This window comes from Fringilla coelebs, assembly GCF_963513975.1.
Source record: "Fringilla coelebs genome assembly, chromosome: 3".
Taxonomy (NCBI): Eukaryota; Metazoa; Chordata; class Aves; order Passeriformes; family Fringillidae; genus Fringilla; species Fringilla coelebs.
The window spans coordinates 96,215,363-96,233,965 of NC_140030.1; positions in this window are offsets into that span (position 1 = coordinate 96,215,363).

Sequence of the window (18,603 nt, forward strand, 5' to 3'; positions counted from 1 at the left end):
CCCGAGGAAAAATCCAGAAATAGATTCTTTCATCATCTCTGAATTCTCATCCAAAGACAAAGTGGTGGTTCCTCATCCCTAGATAAGGTCACCATGTCCTCCTTGGTGCTGCAATTTTTCCCTTCCTAGCAACAGGCTTGGCCAAGTAGCTCTTGTGCTGGCCTTACATGGTGTGGTGGGAGAAAGAGTGCTTTAGTTCACAGACATTTGATTCATTGTTGTCATTTTTAATGAGTGCTAATAGCTTAGATTTTGCTGAGGAAATAGCTGCCTAGTATTACTGGCCTTTGGCCACCAGTTTGTTTTCAAACAGCATTGGCTTGCTTTGACCATTAGCCAAATCCAAATGTCAGTCTGAGGGAGGGATGAGGCTCTGCATTTCACAGTTCAAACCTTGTATTGTCCACAGACCACTCTTAGGCCATAAAACTGTACCTTACAAAGAGACCCAGATAGGGCAACAAGAGCATGATCCAACATAATAAGAAGGAGATAGGGAGAGTGACATGTTCAGGAGACTTCCTTCATAATATCAGATGGCAGCTGCTGCTCACCCTACCAAAGTCACAGCAAAGGGCTTACATTTGGCCTTCCTGGCAAGCTTAACTGAGAACTAACACAAAGCCAAGGCACTGAGCACAAATTCCTGGGCCCATGAAAGGAAATGGCAACCATTCTCTCCCAATATCCAGCCTCAGAGGGAGAGGTGGCTTTGGGCTCTCTCATTATTAGCGCAGCAAATTACTTCAAACCAGGACGTCTCACTACCTTTCCCAGGTTTCCAGCCTGCAGAAAAGCAGCACATTTCCATCCCTTTGTGAACTGCTCAGCGGTGAAGGGCTCAAAAACCTGGCTGAACACCCATGACTCCTGTTGTGCCCCTCTTGCCAAAGCAGAAAGGAGTATGCTGAAGCTGGGACTGCATAACAAGCTAGCACTTTAGATAAATATGATAAAAGCCACCCCAGCAATCAGTAAACAGTGGTATAATTAGCAAATGTTTTTCTATTTACTTCCTTTAATATGCAATAGGGGGAAATGAAATAAAATGTCAAGGACTTCATCAAACAGATGGTTCTGCACTTATTATTTTTCTCGCTGTATTGTTTGCGTCAACTAAAGAAGAAACTCCTTTACGAAGTGTGACTCATGGATTCCTGGGAAGCTGCATTCTCAGCAGGGGGAGGACAGCAGGGAAGGACAGGAAAGGGGAGGGAAGAGGACTCAGCTCATGAGCTTTTATTAGGAGCATTATTATGTCTCATTAATTAATCTGAGCGCTGCTTTAGTGACGTCTCGGTCTCATTTCACAGGAAAAAATTACTCTGGATTGCCAATTTAAATAGACAATTACAGGAAGACCAAATTATGCCTACATTGCATTCCCTCAGGGCACTAGGCCAAGTTCATGTCAAATTCATAATAACTAGACTATCCTCACTAAAAACAGCTCCTGTGGACATACGTCATGAGCCATTTGTAATCTACACAGAGGATGTATTGATCTTCCTTGGGCTTCCTTTCTCATAAACTCATAATAGCAAAGACAGGATTTTTAAAATGCCTTACTCTCTGCAGCACATATGCAGAGCATAAACTGTGTTAACTCCAATAAAGCCTAATTAAAGTATAACCATTAGCTGTTTAATTTCCTTTCCTATCCCAAGGGGCAGCTGCTTAGAGAACAGGAGGAGAAGCTTAGTACATTTCAGAGGAGGAATGCAAAGAAAAAAACCTTCTTATTTTCCCTGAAGATAGACATAAAGGTAAAACCCAAGAAAGGTCTCTCTTTACCTGGTGAAAAAAAACCACCAACTTTCCAGATCTGCTTGGACTACAGAAGAGCTAGGAGATGCCTATGAAAAGAAAGATGTGAACAAATGCGTCCAAGAAAATGCAATGCCCTTAAAAAACAGTTGACCTGAAAACCACTTACACCTTTGGATCTCACGATCAGAATTCCTTCTTCCACCTGCAACCCTCAGCTCTTGGTCTATTCTTTCTCTCTTCCCCTCACGTGCAGATCTGTCCTTTTCCCCTAGCTCCCACCTGATGACTCCCAGCTGGAGGGGGCCACATTGCTCCCAGTCCTTGTGCATTCCCCAATCAGTCCCCTCAGCTCTGGTGTTCTGGAGCCCCCTTTCAAGCACAAGTTACTCAGGACAGTGAGTGCCAGTGGCTCAAGAAAAAACTGGTGCTGATCGAACCAGAGCACCAAGAGCCTGGTACAACCATGACAGTGCAAATCTTCCTTTTCCTTGCAGTCCCAATTTTTTTCAGCACTTCTCTCAGGCCAATTGCAATCTTTTGTTGTTGTTGTTGTTCCCCAGCTTGGAGTTCATGCATGAAGAAATGATCCGGATGACAGTGCACCCCACTCATCTACCCTGGGCACCTGCCCACTGCAGGAGGTCTGGGTCACTCTGCCTCCTCTGGCACACCTCTTGTTGTCAGAGGAGGCGCAGCCTCTCATTGTCTTTGCCAAAAAGGTGGAGGTGAGCTGAGCTCCATGTGGCTCTGTCCCCACTCAGACCTGGCAGCTCACCACCACCACCAGCCTGGCCACCACTGACAGTGGCAGGTAAAGTCATCTGCAATGCAAATCCCAGCAGTTTCCATCTCGGAAATAACACTTTTTTCCTCCCTCAGGTGCAGCTGCATATTACTAAGCACACACCAGACACTATCCCCTTCTGCTCCATACTCCAATATTCACACACACATTTCTTGCTCCATGCTCCTGTCACCTCCCTTCCCACACCAAAGAATTTGTTTTGTGTTTTAGGGTTTTTGGGGATTTTTTGGTAAAACAGTGAGATAAACTTAACTGCATGGACAGCCCCCAAAGAACAGCTATGTATGAATGTGCCTGCCAGCCTGGTGTAAATTTTAGTATGGTGGTGCACATCCCTTCCATTGCTCTTGGCAAGCAAGGGTGACGCCACTGCCACACGGTTCACGCTGGTCACAACTGGTGAGACAAAAAAGAGCAATTGGCCTCTTCGAAATGCCTTCCAAACTATTGTGGGGATCCTGTAAGGGGCTTTGTTTTGTCCTTCTTGCCTTAGTGCCGTACAAATGAGCAATGAGTGTTATTAAATCTCTGTTCCTTCCTCAGGCAGTAATGCTCTTTCCCTTTTTCTCGCTACTGGCCCGGTTTAGGATTTTTCATGATCCAAGCCAACCTATTCAAGTGACAAAGCAGATTGCTTTGCAGCATGGCCTCCAGCCAAAACTGTGACCTTTTTAACAGTGAGGTGAAATGGCAACATTTTGATTATCATGATGCTTTTGTTTTGGAGGAATAAAAATTTTTTTCATTCTTTAACAACCAAGGCACTTCTTACCTTACCAGAGGTTGCTTGGTCTAGAGGAGTAAGTTTCCAAAATTGTCCAAAACCAGTGATAAGCTATTTCATGTTTATCTTTGGCATTTATTAAATGTTTTGTCAATTTCTCACAATTTTGTTAATATTTCCTTTTAAAAACTACTGTTGGATTTTTAAGCAACACTGCTGAGAAATGTAGGAAGGCCCTCAGCACTTTATGCCATATTGTTAGATGCATGAAGCCTGCTTTCTTATTATTTTTAAAATTTAAAAATTCATTAAAAAGAGAAAATCCCAAGGAAAAATGAAAACTCCAAACACAGCCTTTGTGGTGGAGGCTGCTCTGCAAAGGGCTGCACACTGATAAAGGCTTTCCTGTTCTGAAATAGCAATAGGAAGAGGTGGTAACATCAGCTTCTTGTTTGGTTCTCAGCTCCACCTCCAAGCAAAGACAGCCTGAATCATGTTGCCCTCTCCTTTGCTAACTTTTGTAAATTTAATGTTGATTTTTTTGCTTTTCACTTTTTTTTATAGAGAGTCCCCCCATTCTACATTGCACTTACCTGCAAAATAACTGAAGGGTCATCAGTGAAAAGAGATTTTCCAACAGTAAGAGGAATTTTGAGGCAAGAAGAGAAACTGCATGTAGGATGGAGTTCTGCCTATTGATTGCTAATGCAAATATTAATTTACAATCATCCTTTGAAAATGTTTCATCTAATATTGAGATCCACAGAAGAAAAGAAGGTCACAGGATACAAATGCTCAAAATGCTAACTTTCAATCTGTGAAGTCAGACTCTTTTTTATACCAACAAATAAAACAAATCTTTGGTTTTTTTTCACCACCCACCAAAGGATTCTGTACATATGTTGCAAAAACTTTACAGGGGATGGAAAATCTAGAGTAGTTCGGGCAGCAAAAGTTTCTTACAGCCTAGGGCTATCCTTTTCTTGGCTTCTCCTCCACAGAGATATGGAAGTGAGGAAGAAATGTTTGTGATTTTAGGAAGGTGCACATTACCTGTTTTACCCATTTCTTAAGGCATTCACACTGTTTACTGATGAAGGTGTAGACAAATGCACCAGATGTACCCTTCTCTAGGAAGGTAAAGTCCACCTTGCACAACCTTATGTGAAATAGAAGAGCTCTTTTTCTGCAAGTGTGGACATCTGTCTCATCTTCTATTCTGGCCAAATAATCATGGGTTCCTCCATTATTTACATGTCCTGCCCAGTGGAGAAGGTGTTTGTAAGGAGGGTGTTGCCAAGCTTCACAAGTTAACAGCACAATCTGCCAGTGCATGTTTTCTCCAAAGGGCCTTCACTCTCTCTGTGGTCCCTCTGCCACTGAGTGGCTCGGGAGGTGTTTACAGGAAGAGGTGTTGCAGCACTTCACCTCCTCTGGCAGTGCTAGGCAGTTGTAAAAGTCATCATGTAACGTCTCACTTCTCCAAGGCAGGAGATGTCACACAGCATGATGAAGATGCTGTCTGGTGCATACTCCCCCAGCAGGCCAGGAAGAACATCTGTCACCAATATTTCTGCTTTGGCTCCATCTGCACCTGGTTGCTCTTTCTGCAAGTTCCTGTGTTATTTTTCTTCCATACACCCAGACGCCCTGCGGTGAGTTTGTTATCTTACATGGATTGCCATGGACAAAGTGTTTATCCAACAGATACAAGAAAAAGCGGAGAAATTAGCACCAAGTAACAACACTTCTTTCAGAACAGAAAACATATGCTTTTGTGGCTTGCAAGATATTCTACGTATTGTGTGTCTTGATGTTTTCTCTTTTTACAAGGGTACAGCAGGAAAGGCTCAACTTCTGGCCCATTAGAAAGACTCACGGCAGCATGTTTCAGGGTGGTAGGATAGCATGAATACACATTTGTTCCAAATGCTGTCAAATAAATCTTAGTACTGAGGACAGGAAGGAACCACACTGCAAATAAATTGAAAACGGAATCTGTAAGAAGACATCAGAGTCAGGATGAGATAACAGATTGGGCTTGTGATGCTTACTGCACAGAGGACTCATCTTTCTCTTTCACCTCCTTCTATTTCAGTATAACATAAGGTTTGAAAGACCACAGTTTTCCTTCAAAAGGAGGAATTGTTAAGATGCTAGAGAAAAAAAGTATTGTCTTTCATTTACTGGTCCCTGCTTGTTTAACTCACAAGAGAAACCTGCACATAGAGCAGTTAATGCTTTATCATTCATGTCCCTTATCATGCCCTGACAGCATGTACTGTGTGTGACTCATAATTAGTTTGTTTGTATAATAATAAAAGGAAAACAAGCAGCCCCGTATCTCTGTCACATTAACAATGAGCTGACACATACTTAATCAAAATAGAGGATGCTGAATTAATTCAAAGAGGTTGACTTTCACGAGGGACCATTAGAAAATTCTCCCAGGGCAGTTAGTCACTCAGGCAGAGTTCAGCCAAACACATGATGAAATCTGTCACATTCATTCCAGAATTAATAATTTACCAGAAATTATTCAGTTGCCTTAATGCATTTCCAGACTTTGCCACAAAGTGGAGGGTGAATGAAAGAGTGATGCATCTAAACAGTAAGTAGCTCAGCAAGAAGAAAAAATCTGCAGGGAAGTTTGCACACACTTCTGACACTAAGCCAAGAGCGCCTTCCTGTGCCCTGGCAAAGCCTTCTCCAGTGGAAAATTTAGGGGAAAAAAAGACACCCAGTTAACCAGTTGCTGAGAAAAAATAATGACAAATAGGACCGTTTATCAAAGAATCTCATTTTCACAACTGGCCCTTTGTAAAAGTATTACAGGCAGATTGCTGGAGCAGGAAAACAAAGTAATTGCTGGCCCTATGGCTGTTTTGCACGTGCTCAGGATGGGACTGGCTGTTCTGTTCTGCTTTAGGTATTACAGAAGTACTACATCATCCACTGAAGCAATGCAGGACATTTTGGGCAGACTCTAAGCAGCACTGTGAGGTAGAGGATGAACAGATCCAGATACCTTGACAAAGGATGGCCCAGCTCAGCAAAAGCCTGCTCTATTTACTTACATAAGACAAAGGCAGAGGAAAGATCTCCCATTTACAGAGCAGAAAGAGAAGAAACACAGCTTGCTGGATACATACGTTCATTCATGATGACTTCTTCTTTCTACTTGAGCAAATATATGCCTTTCTCTAAGGTTATTCAGGAACATTACACATAGACATCTAGGTTCAGTGTTAAATATGTGAAAGAGAAAACATCCCCTCACTTTGTATTCTATATTGTGTCCTCTTTTCAGGCTTATACCCATTACTTGCTTTCCCAGAAAATAGTAATTTGTTACACAGCATTGGATCGACATAGGTGCCTAAAGAAATACATGAAAAAAAGGATAAATACGTAGCGGTCTGATGGAAGTACCTTTGATTTATCACATTAATAATACACAGGTTTTCTCTTGCAGGTAACAGGGAAAAAAAAGCTGGTGGTTTTTTGATTAGCAAGAGTCACTCACATGTCTCCTGAATGAAGTGAGTAATAAAATTGTTTTGAAATGCATTTGGAACAAGTGACACTGCACATGCCTGTGAGTCTTTTTTGAAGCTTAGTGCTTGCACTCCTCAATTCTGCTTCCTTTCAGACAGTCTGGCTTTTTCCTGCCGATTTGCTCATTGGAGTTCTGCTTGTGTTTACAGCACCACAAGGGAAAACATGCGTGGACTGAGTCAGAAATGATCCATAGGTAATTCTTAAGCAGAGACTAGCCAAGTCTTTAGGAAAAAAATATTCAATGTCAGATGATTAGTGACAGTATTTTCTTTACTCTGAGCAATTAATTACTCATGTTATATTTGCAGAAGTAGAAAAGAAAAAATGTGACTCATGACTTAAATTTGTCTCTTCTGGAGCTGGTAAAGGTACAAATTAGTGGAAGAATAGTGCAATGTCATGGACACTGTTGCTTTTATTTCAGAGGCCAGCACATTTTTGAGGGATTAAATGTGATGAATAAACAGTCTTTCCAAGTTCTGCTTGAAAAGCTTTGGCAACTACAGTGTTAATTCACATTATTTGACTTCTGCAGCCTACCAGGGAGCTTCCTGGGGAAGGCACAAGGAGGCTTGTGGCAGCATTCAGACTGACTGTCAGTCCAGCTTCAAGACAATTCATTTATCACCAAAAGGACATGTTGACTTTTGGTCAGTAGTTTGGTGATTTATGCCCAGAGGAGGCTAAAATTTCCTGTGCACACAAATCATCTCGTCTTGTGGCCATCTGCTGACAAAACCAGGTAAGCCACTGTGTGTCTGGCCACCATTCAGAAAAAGTCAGGGTGTCCTCCTGGGGATGATGACCCTTCACTACAGAAGTTCAGGTGTTTCCAAAAGTAACCCTTAATTTACTCAAATGAGAACACGAAACAGTATTTAAAAGAAAACTACAATTTTAAAGCTAAATGAAAATGAAAGCCTTAACCTAAATCTTGAAATAGCTACTTAAAAAAGGAGTACAAGCAAATTCAAGGAAGTTTTACTATGTGACTACTCCTCCCATCTGCACCGCAAGGGTTGTGACAGCCGGAGTCTTCACGGTCATTTGTCACACAAGGACCACAATTCAACTTTCATATTCAGAAGAGGAATGAAAGCAGCAGCCACTGCTTCCCAGCAGCCCCACTTGTTTTATTTGCAACTTCCCCCACATGCTGTGCCCTCACTGCCTGGTTTCCCTGGCTGCCTGCAGTGACACTTGGGTTTGGCCGTGGGCTGATGGCACTGGGATGTCCTCTCCACTGGTGTGACTGGTGCCTCCCAGCAGCCTCACTTGCAGCAGGGTCATGAGGCTGGTGCTGGATGCCTGAGCAGCTCAGCTCACATGTGTGTCTGTTGGGGGTCCAGGTGTCCCCCTTGTGCCGTTTTTGCCCAAAATGACCACAAATGACCCGGACTCTGCATAAGGCAGAGTCCTCTTTCCCTCTAGAAGCTCCTCTGTCATTCTCTGTGCTGCCTTTTGGGATCTCCTGGTGCTGTGAGCCAGCTGCTGATGCATGTCAGAGTATCCATAGGCAGAGATAGTACAGAGGTGTCTGCTTCATCTGCACAGGCACCTCTCTGACTGTACCTCTTACCAACCTGTACCCAGGGCAGCACCAAAACCAGGCATGGTGCTGTGAAATGCCCCAAGACATGCCAGAAGAGAATGCTTAAGCTACATGCAGCCACCAGCAACAACCAGCACATGGCCCAAGCATCACCAGTGAAAACTCCCCTTGGTTTCATGTGCTCACACAGCCCAGATTGGCACCCTTTCCAACATGCCCAGGTCCTGAGCCTATGTCCCAGCTCACTGCTACCAAGTCAGTGTAAAGCAGAGAAAAGAGTGTTCGCAGCCTGAGCCCAGTTCCAAAATCAGTTATCAGAGTGCTCTTACAGCAGTGAATATCATCATTTACAGAGCAGCTAGCAAAGTTCATCCACTCAGTGCAAATATTTATATGACAGACCTATGGCAAATGTCTCCCTTCTTGACACTTTCCTGTATTTACATACTTAAATAAAACTCCTCAATGACTCCCCAAAATAAGCCATACCAAACACACGGTTGGACTCACAGTTAACATCACTTGTAATCCTTCTCCTCTGAAGCAAATCCTCAACATCCATTAAAACCACTTAAACCATCCATTAAGACCAGTCTTCAAAGCCTGCCCTCAAACACCCTGTCCCCCCTAACCAATCATTCCTCCTGAGGTCCTCCCTCCTCCTGATCAGCACGAATCACTTGTAAGACATGCTTCAAACCCTGGCACACAATTACAGCAGTTTTCTACTGATCCCATTAGTCTTGTGCACACCACCTGGGCTGCATTTCAGGCAGATGATCTTTCCCTTCTTCTACAGTCATCTCTGATTAGAGTAATTTCACAAAGTCCTTGGAGAAGAAAGAAGATGGAGGAAGAATATGGAAGCAGGGTCATGTAACAGGATGTAAAGTGGGATAAGCAGGTTGCAAAGTTACGGAAAGCAGTTCCTCTTTAAAACATAGCTGCAGCTGCACACTAGCCTGTAGTGAAATTCAAATAGCTGATAACCAAATTGTGGATCTTTACCACCTCCAGTATTTCCTATAGCAAAAAAAAAAAAAAAAACCCACAAAAAAACAAAACCAAAAAACAAACCAAACAGAAAACAACCCCAAAGCTTACCAAAAAAAAGAGAACTCAAGGAGATGAGACAACAGTGACATGAGAAGAAAACCCCTTGGAATCATAGGCAAAAACTCCAGAGGTGTTCTCTGAGTGGGGCTCTGGTGGCCAGCCTGTGATCACACACTCATCCACCTGCACAGAAGATCCTCTGTGACTGTAGAAAGCCCACAGCTCTGAGAAATAAGAACAGAGCAGCAAGATCATAGTAAAAGCTTGGAAGAAACCAGAGAATTATAAGATGTCACCAGAACCAATGCAACACCAGACTGGTGGCTCTTGATCCAAAAAAGTACTTCCACAGGTCTTCCCAATGACTTAGACTGTTTTCTGCACCAGACAGTGAGATTTAGCACTCAAAAAAGAGGAAGGAAGGTGGTTGTTTTGTGGTGTATTGCTACACAGCACAAAAGCAAGCTTAGCTCAAGAGGTATAAAATGTATAAGTCACATCTAAATGGCAAGAATTCATTTATGACCTGTCCTTGACTCCTTCAACTAAAAAACTACTCTTGCTCAAAGTGGAGCACATTTGAAATCTCCTCTTTTCATATGGGCCACTCAAGAAAAGGTACAGAGGGAAACATCAGAAAGAGAAAAAAATGTACACAGGTCCAAATACTTATTTTAGAAAGTGATTATTATTTTTTTTTTAAGAAAAAAGGCAAATGACTGAAACCTTAACATTTTTGCATCTGAGTAGCAGTTTGAAATCAATTTTGGCAGCAAACCAGTCTTATTTCCAGGAGCAAAACAGAAGACAAGAGCCAAGTTTTTGGGCACTAACAAGGGACAGAAGGGTTCCCTTTAAGCTCCACCTGAATGAGAGACTTGCTGTTGAAGAATCAAGCAGCATTTTGAGGTATTCCCATGAATTGTGGAAGAAAGCCAAAAAAGGAGTAGGCTTGTGACCCTGCATGTACAAGGTGTTCTTGTAGTACTGTTGGCTGTCCTTAGAAAGGGTTGGTGGGGAAGACATGATATCTGAGAGCATTTATCTCTTTTAATTCTCAACAAAGCATGTGAAAAGGTTACAGCTTTTTTCCCTGGATAGAAAAGGTACATATTCTGAAATTGCAAAGTTTTGCATGACAAAAAATTCCTCTCTGCCCAGCTCAAAGGAAAAACCACATCACCTACAGGGCCTGCACAGGCACACTCAGGAAATATGACCCTACCGAGACCTTAGTAATGCTACCATAAAAGAATTTTTCAGCCCTTGCAGAATTCATGTATCTTTCTTTGCTCTATGACTTTCGCAGTTTCTTCCATATTCCAAGCAATGAGTCTTATCTGCTGCATTTCTTTTCTTGCATGGCTACTTTTATACAACTGAAATATTTTCCTGTGATCATACTTTGTCATAGATATGTGTCAGACTTCAAAGAAATTGTCAGACTGCTATATTTGTAATTTTTCCTCCCATATTCCCTGTCCTGGTTCAGCAATTGGTATTTTCCAGTCTCAATCTTTTTTCCTATTCTTTCTAGAAAGTTTCCATATTATTATAAAAGAAAAAAATCCACAATAAATCCTTCATCTTTCCCTTCCCAAGGGAAATAGTTTAAAGTAAGAATATAATTTTTTTAATATAGAGTCCTAGATTAAAGATATTTTGAACTGAGAAATTTGGTTGGTAGTATCTGATTCCTGCAGCTGTTTTCATAGCTGGAAAGGAGAGCGTTTCTACACACAGCACTGAGACAACTGAGACCTTGAGGGTACAGTCTGAATAAAATCATATGAAATGTCTCTGCTGCAAGACACAACCCATACCAACATCACAGTGCACCCAGGACCTGATCCATCCTCACTGACATTAAATCAGAGCCAGCAATGTCCACGTGGATACTGCCAGGAGACCTTCCTACCATCACCACACTGCCTGGGGTCTGATCAAAGCGCTCACAGAATCCTGGGCAGGGTATCCCAGCAGCCTTACCATATGGAGGCATGTAGGGCTGGCCAGAGGGAAAAAGCATCTTCTCTGCAGCCTGCCCAGTGATGGGCTGTCCACACCCTTCACCTGGGCAAGGCAGCAACTGCCAGGAACCCTTTCCCTTCCCATACAGAACCCCAGGGACTGGGGCCATTATGTATCCAACAGGATGGAGAAGCCCTGTGGATGCAAAACAGGCACTGAGAGCTCCCACCTCCACATCTCACAAAAAAGGCAGGAGATGGGAGTCTTCCTCATGGTCTTCCTCACAAGCAAGTCTGGCACTCCATGGGTGGCCAAAAGTTGGGGGATGAAAGCGCCCAAAGCTTCCATCACCCTCTTCTTCACAATCTAGGGAGGGAAGAGAAGGGAAAGGGTGGCTGCCCACCTCAGAGGAACATGGTGACCGTGGCTCAGCTCTCCAGGAGGGATACTTCTGCGTCCTTGTCCCACTTAGGTCTCTGCTTCAAAGCCAGAATTGCCCTTTCTCTGTCCTTTTCAGCTGATCATGATTGTCACTTGGGTCCCATGGAAGGCCAACTTGCCAGGGCATGTAGGTTCAGCTGGTGGTTCAGAAGATGCAAAATGAAAGGGTTTCAAACACACGGCTCTTGAGCTTGCAGCTAATTTCTCTTCCCCTGTCCTAAAAGATGGTACTGACAAGCACATTAGAGGACAGTGTGGAGTATTTCCTCACCACATTGCAAAAAGATGCTAAGAAGAGGGTGCATTCTGGAATAGAAAAGCTACTTTATGACTCCCAGACACCCACACATACTAGGACTTTTTCTGCACCAATTTATGAACCTGTAGTTCAAAGACAAGTAATGACAACTAATGCAAAGATACCCAGTGTCTCTGTTTGCCACAATTCACATGTGCACAATAAATACATAGCCCCCATACCAAATGCAAAGCATATAATCAGCTTCTCTGCTCTACTAAAACAAATTTACTCAAGACCACATCCCAAATAAATTACATCCAACTTGAGCTCCGTAATGCCCCATGAAGTGCCAACCTCCGGCTCTGTAGGTCTGCAGCAGTAGGTAACCTACTTTGTTTGGCAGAGTCGGTCCTGATGTGACACCTGTGCTAAGAACCACTACTATCTCCAGTGCTTTTCTGGCAACTGATCATGCTTAATCTGCTTCATTAGTACTTGTCAGGAGAAACAACATTCCTCATTAAAATGTTCAGCAGAGCTACTCTTACCAGAAATTTTGGCTCGCAAAAGTCTCACTGTGGAGCTGAAAAGAGAGGGGGAGAGAGGGGAAACCTATTGCAGTCGTAGATTGTGTGGTTGTCCTTGGCAAAAAAAGAAAAGGCAACCATGAGAATCTGTTCCTCAGCAAAGACCAAGTTGAGGGTTGCTTTCCATGCTGACTTCACAAATTAAGTTTGTATAAAAGTTATGGCTTTTGTGTTGAGGGATAGCCAGTCAAATGGGTAACCAACACACAGCTGAAAACATAGAGATACACAGAAATCTCTGCCCATAGCAGAGGTTGCAATTAGATGATCTTTAAGGTCACTTCCAACCCAAAACATTAGACAGTTCCATGACTCTATGAAATACCTATGACATCTTTGTTGAAATCTGGAAGAGGAAATATTTGCAAAAAAAAAAAGTAAAAAAAAAAATTAAAAACCCCTCAAAAATTAAGTCAACCATTGGACCAGGATGCAGGGTGGAATATATCTTTAAAAAGAGACTAAATAATAAGGACACTGTCCAAAGTAGCCAATAACTAGAGCAAAGACTTTCTAAAACAGCTCTGCTGCTTATCTGCACATCTGCAGTGAAATGGAAAACAGAAAAGGTAGATTTGGGTAACAATAAAAACAGAGAGAAAGAAAAAAGACATTACTTGCCTGTCTGTGGAAGGCCTTGGGTGGACATGGTAGAAGAAGAGATGAGCTTTGGCTGACAGTGTCATTAGATAAAAGTAATTCCAAGCCAAAAAAGGTGGTGATGATTAAGAAATGGATGGACAGATGGAGGCAACAGTGAGACACAGCATATATCCAAGTCAAATGACACTATCATCTCAACAACCTGAGGGAGTTAATATGGTTTGTATCAGGCCAAAACCAAAGGCCAGCCTGTTTTCCATTGCCACTTTACTTATTTGTAAAGACCTGACAATATGGAAGTCTAAGCTGAAATAACACATTGCAAGTTTTCCTTTCCAAAGGAGAGAAAAGAGAGGATTTAATCCAACTATACAGATTCTCTTTTGCCTTAGCACAGCTCTAATAAACTCCCAGTCCTGTTTAATGTTTTGAAAACAAGAGAAAGGGTAGAGATTACCATTATCCTAATGGGCAGGTGCAGGGGCCAAGCCTCCTGCTCAGATTTGCTTGACTGCACTCATGAGAATACCCTTGAAGGCAACTCGTTCCAGCTAGGGAAAGCATGAGACTGTGGCATGAGAACAAGGTGACACCAAGGGTCTGGGGGACCACCATGGGGCTGTAACCAAGTGTCCCTACCCAGCTCAGCCTATTGCCCCACCAGGTGCAGCAAGGTCACAAATTCTGCAAGTTATGTTAAAAAAACCCCTTCTAAATAGTTAAAAGACCAATCCCCTGACAATTCTTGCATGCTATTTAAAACTCCTCTCAAGGAAGAAAAACAGGAGACTCGATGCACAGAAATACATCCCCCCACCTGGAAATAATGCTATAAAAAGGAAGTCACTTAAAATAGGAGTTGGGCTGCAAAGATATTCAATATCCAGCTTCCCAGGCTCTGTGTGGATCCAGAGCCTGGACTGTAATAATCACTCCTATTTCAGGAGCAGGAGGAAAAAAGACCAGCCAGTGTGTGATGGTTGTTAGTGGTTGCTCAACATTTAGAGGCAGAGTATCCCCTACATTTTGAGACCCTCCAGTTCCATCATGTGCATGTGATACAGGGGCCAGAACACCCATGGCCAGTCAACTCTTCATTTTGTGCTTCTCAGTGACTACCCACAGCATCAGGGCAGTCTCCAACAAAGATCTCCTGCTGAGCACTTCCCAACTCTCTGTCAACTGCACAAAAAGGGAGAATACACAGCCAGAATTTAGCAGGCAGCTTTCCAGGTGCTCCATACACTGTGATGGAGTCAGAAGGTGAAATAGGGTCAATAGCATTTTGTTTCATTTACATGCCCCTCCTCTCCCCATCAGTCAAAACGGATTGCGTGGCTGTAGGGATGTAAAAGGTGCCCCTGCCCTTTTGGGCAGTCATTTCTCCTGTTAGCAGGGTTTGATCTCTGTCTGTAGTATTTCAAGGGCTGAAAAGCTGGCTGATACTGGATCTGAAAAATCAAAAAGTGGCCTATGACTGTAGTCACAACGGTCTTCTAGGCAAGTCAAATTCCTTGAACCCATTTCCACAAACAAACAAGAATCTGGAATGAGGTAGGAGATCATTGGAAGCGCGTGAAAGAAAAGAGATAAACTCTCTTTGACACAGCTCTTGTAAGCCATCATACCACGTTTGTGGTTAGAGGGAGATGTTTTATTGGAGAAAATGTTACCGAGCAACTTTTCTACATAAAAATAACTCATTAACGGAGAATAATCCTGGGAAACAGCTGGAAATGTCTGCAAATAAACCTCAGCACAAAGGGCTAAGGTCCAGAAGAGATACCAAGGCAATATGGGCATGTGTTCATTGCATGACTATACCTTCAGGTCACTCATCCCACTTCAGCATTCACTGAGATCATGCTTGTAGATCCTGAGACATCGGAAGTATAAAAGCTTGCTATATCACATCAATAATAGTTCTGCTAAGAAGGTTTAAAAAAGTATTTTGTGCCTGATGAAAATAAAAAAAAACCCAAAACAGTAGTTTGAGAAATGGAGATGAATGAAGTTCCACTAAAAAAAGACTGAATACTGAACCAAGGGAGCAAACAAGAACATGGACTTCATGGTGGGTTTTTTAAAAGTAGCTAAAAATAGGTGAATTCAGTAGGGTGTCCTTTATTTTTTCATCTGTATTTTAACTTCAAGTTGTCTTCCTTACTCTGGTCTCTCTTCTCGAAGGTGCAGTAAGAAAACCTCAAAAACCCCATAATATCCCTCTCTATCATCTTTTTTCTCCCTTGGCTGCCTCTCTTACCAGAAAAAAAAATACAATAAGGTCTGTTTGAGGTGGCCTGGTCATGTTGACAAGTGAGTCTTTAACCAGAAGTAACACAAGTATAATCAAAACCGCATGGGACTATTTCAGAGAAGTATGTGAGCTGCTGGAGTAAAGGATCTATTGTATATGGACAAATTGGTGTCTCTCTGCTGTATTCCTCCAAAATGACTCAAATAATCTTCCAGGGTTTTAGGACCGAAGTTTGCTGCTCAGAGGTAGTTTCTCCTCGATAAACACAGGAAGAAATAGCAAGCAACGATCTCACATAGCCTCTGGGCTACAAATGGATCATTATCTACACAAGGTTTTTCTTCCTAAAACCCACACATTGTCAAGGTTATTTATAGGACTTCTCTTAGCAGTAGCAGTTAGCAATATAAACAGTTAGTAAATTTAAGGGGTGCACAGAATGCAAAGATGATTCTGGTTTTGCACTTTCACTGGGTACTTTGGGAGGTTTTGTCTATGAACTTGGAGCTTTGTGGGGCCCTCAAAGTCAAAATAATAAAATTCACACTGTTAAACATTATTCATTGAGCTGAGAGGTTGCAGCATCATGTCTAGAATGCTGGGTGACTTTTTAGCAAACACCCTTTGCTGCTGAACAGGGGGCAGATTGCAAACTGAAAATCGCCTTGTACTTTTGGGAAGTTAGGGTTTAGTTAAGAGAGATTTTTCAAAGTGTTGCTGACAGGTAACAGCTTAAATGCCCCTTAGCGCTTTTGAAAACCTCTTCTCCTTTATGAATCAGTTCACAGGTCCAGCCCCTTTACACTGCTCTGGCAAAGTGGAACCCTGGTTAACTATTTAAGACTTAAAGCCGTGCCAGGAGCTCCCGTGTCTGCATCTATACCACTTTTCTGGGCATGCCGTCAGGCTGAGACAGCTTTGCACCATGTGTGGGCAGCTACCACAAGAGTTCAGCACATATTCTCTTAGAGGATATCTTGCAATAAGGTCTAGAACAAGCTCCAAGATCTCTTTTCTCCATGTTGCTCAGAACTTCCTTTGGGTTGGCTGCAAATGCCTAGTGCTTATTTTCTTCTCTTCCCCCATCTTAAACAGGAATGAGCCATTTTTATTTGAACACTTGGCTTTCCTTGCAGTAGTTCTAAAGAAAAAGTCAGTACACCGCCTTAGGAGCTGACTGTGCAAGCAGATAGGACATAGGACTGGGAGTCAGATGTTACAGCTTTCACCCCAGCCCTGCTTCTAGCTGGGTATTATGTGCAGAAGGACTCTTTACCTCTCATTTCCATGCCAAATATTTGGACTGGAAGCACTTTGGCTTAAGGATAACACCTTCTTACATTTTTGGACAACATCAGCCTTGGCAGAACTCTGCTTTCAAGTGAATCCAACCACAGCAGTAAAAGGCAGCCCATAGACAAGGCCTCAGGATAATGAACAAGATCATTACAGTACACAAATGGTTTTCAGCTGAAGACACCAAGAACTAAACCCAATGAAGTTAAAACAGTTTCAGTTGAAGACACTGACTGCTTGACCCGATGAAATTAATGATCTTGTGCTACTCTACAACTTGACTTTTCCCTACTATTTTCACAAAGTCATTCCCACCAACCCATCAATTAAAGATAAAGTTTGCTAGTTACACAGCTATGCAGCACTGACATGAAATATTCCAGCTGTATAAATAAACACTTGGGCAACTGCTTTTGATTTAGGCAATAGTTTTAATTGCTACTATAGGGCTATTTAAAGAAGACACTCTTCCTGTTAATGGCTAAAATAAAACAAGTTGATGGATCTGTCATCATTCCTGATGGGTGGATGCCAGCATCACAACTCAATTCCATACAATTGGCTCTCATTAGCACCTTTCTGGCAGTATCTTCCTGAAGAAAGGTCAATGCCTGATTCAAGGGAACAACAAGCTTTTCCCTGACTCTATTGCCTCTAGACACGGAAGCTCACTGATACTGCAGTAAAGTCAGCTGGTCTGTGAGTCTAAAACATTTATTTGGAAATTATGATGCCTGGCATTTCTCTGAATGCTACAAAAAGTGATGTGTTAACTCACCACCTTGTTCTTCAAAAACCTGTGGTGTTGACTCAAAAGGATGCAAGAAACAATGCTCAAAACAGGAAACAGACAAAGGGAATGTGGTGGGGATAATGAGGTCAGGCAGAAAATCAACAAGAAACAAGCACATTTTCAAAGCATCACATATTCATGGGAAGTTTTTCATATTAACTTGGATTCACCTTTCTTCCCCGATCTTGTATCTTTAACTTTCTTCATGTCAGCTAGTATTCTATATGTAGGGTTAATACACAGAGTCATTTGTAAAACTGTGAAAGTAATTTGCTCAAAAGAAATTGCAAAAAGCCTACAACTCTGATCCAAGCCAGGAGACAGCAAGAACAACAGGTATGTTAGTTCCTGGCAGAGGTAAATGAGCAGGGCAGGCCCTGCAGAAACACAGCAATCTTGGGACAGATTACAATGGTGTTATCTATTGCACAGACTATAAACTTATACACTTGATTTTCCTCATTAACCTTCTGGGCTTTATTTGCAGAGTGAGCAGAGAGGAAATAAAAGAAAAACAAAAAAGAGCAACTTCAGGAAAGAACAGGAAGCAAAAGTAAACCAATTTCAAAATTTTTAATGGTCACCTACCCCTTGAAATTGAGAAAGTACAGAGTAAGATGTGCAAGAAAAAATTCTTCCTATTTAGGAGACACCTGAATACATTCCTGCATAATATGTGGTGATCAGATTTTAGCTAAAATAATGGTATAGAGACACAGAAACCCAATAGAGGAGTTGACATCAAATGCCTCTCTGACATGACAGGAACATGGAAGATGTGGAAGTAATACTTCTTTGTGCTGCTCACATGCTTTTCACAGATGAACTGAGAAACTTTCAAAAAACACTATTATGTTAGAGTGATCTTTAACAATTATTTGGCTCAATGGCATTTGTAGGAACTGGGAAAACCAGCTTGGCCATAAGAAATCCTTCCAGACCTGTT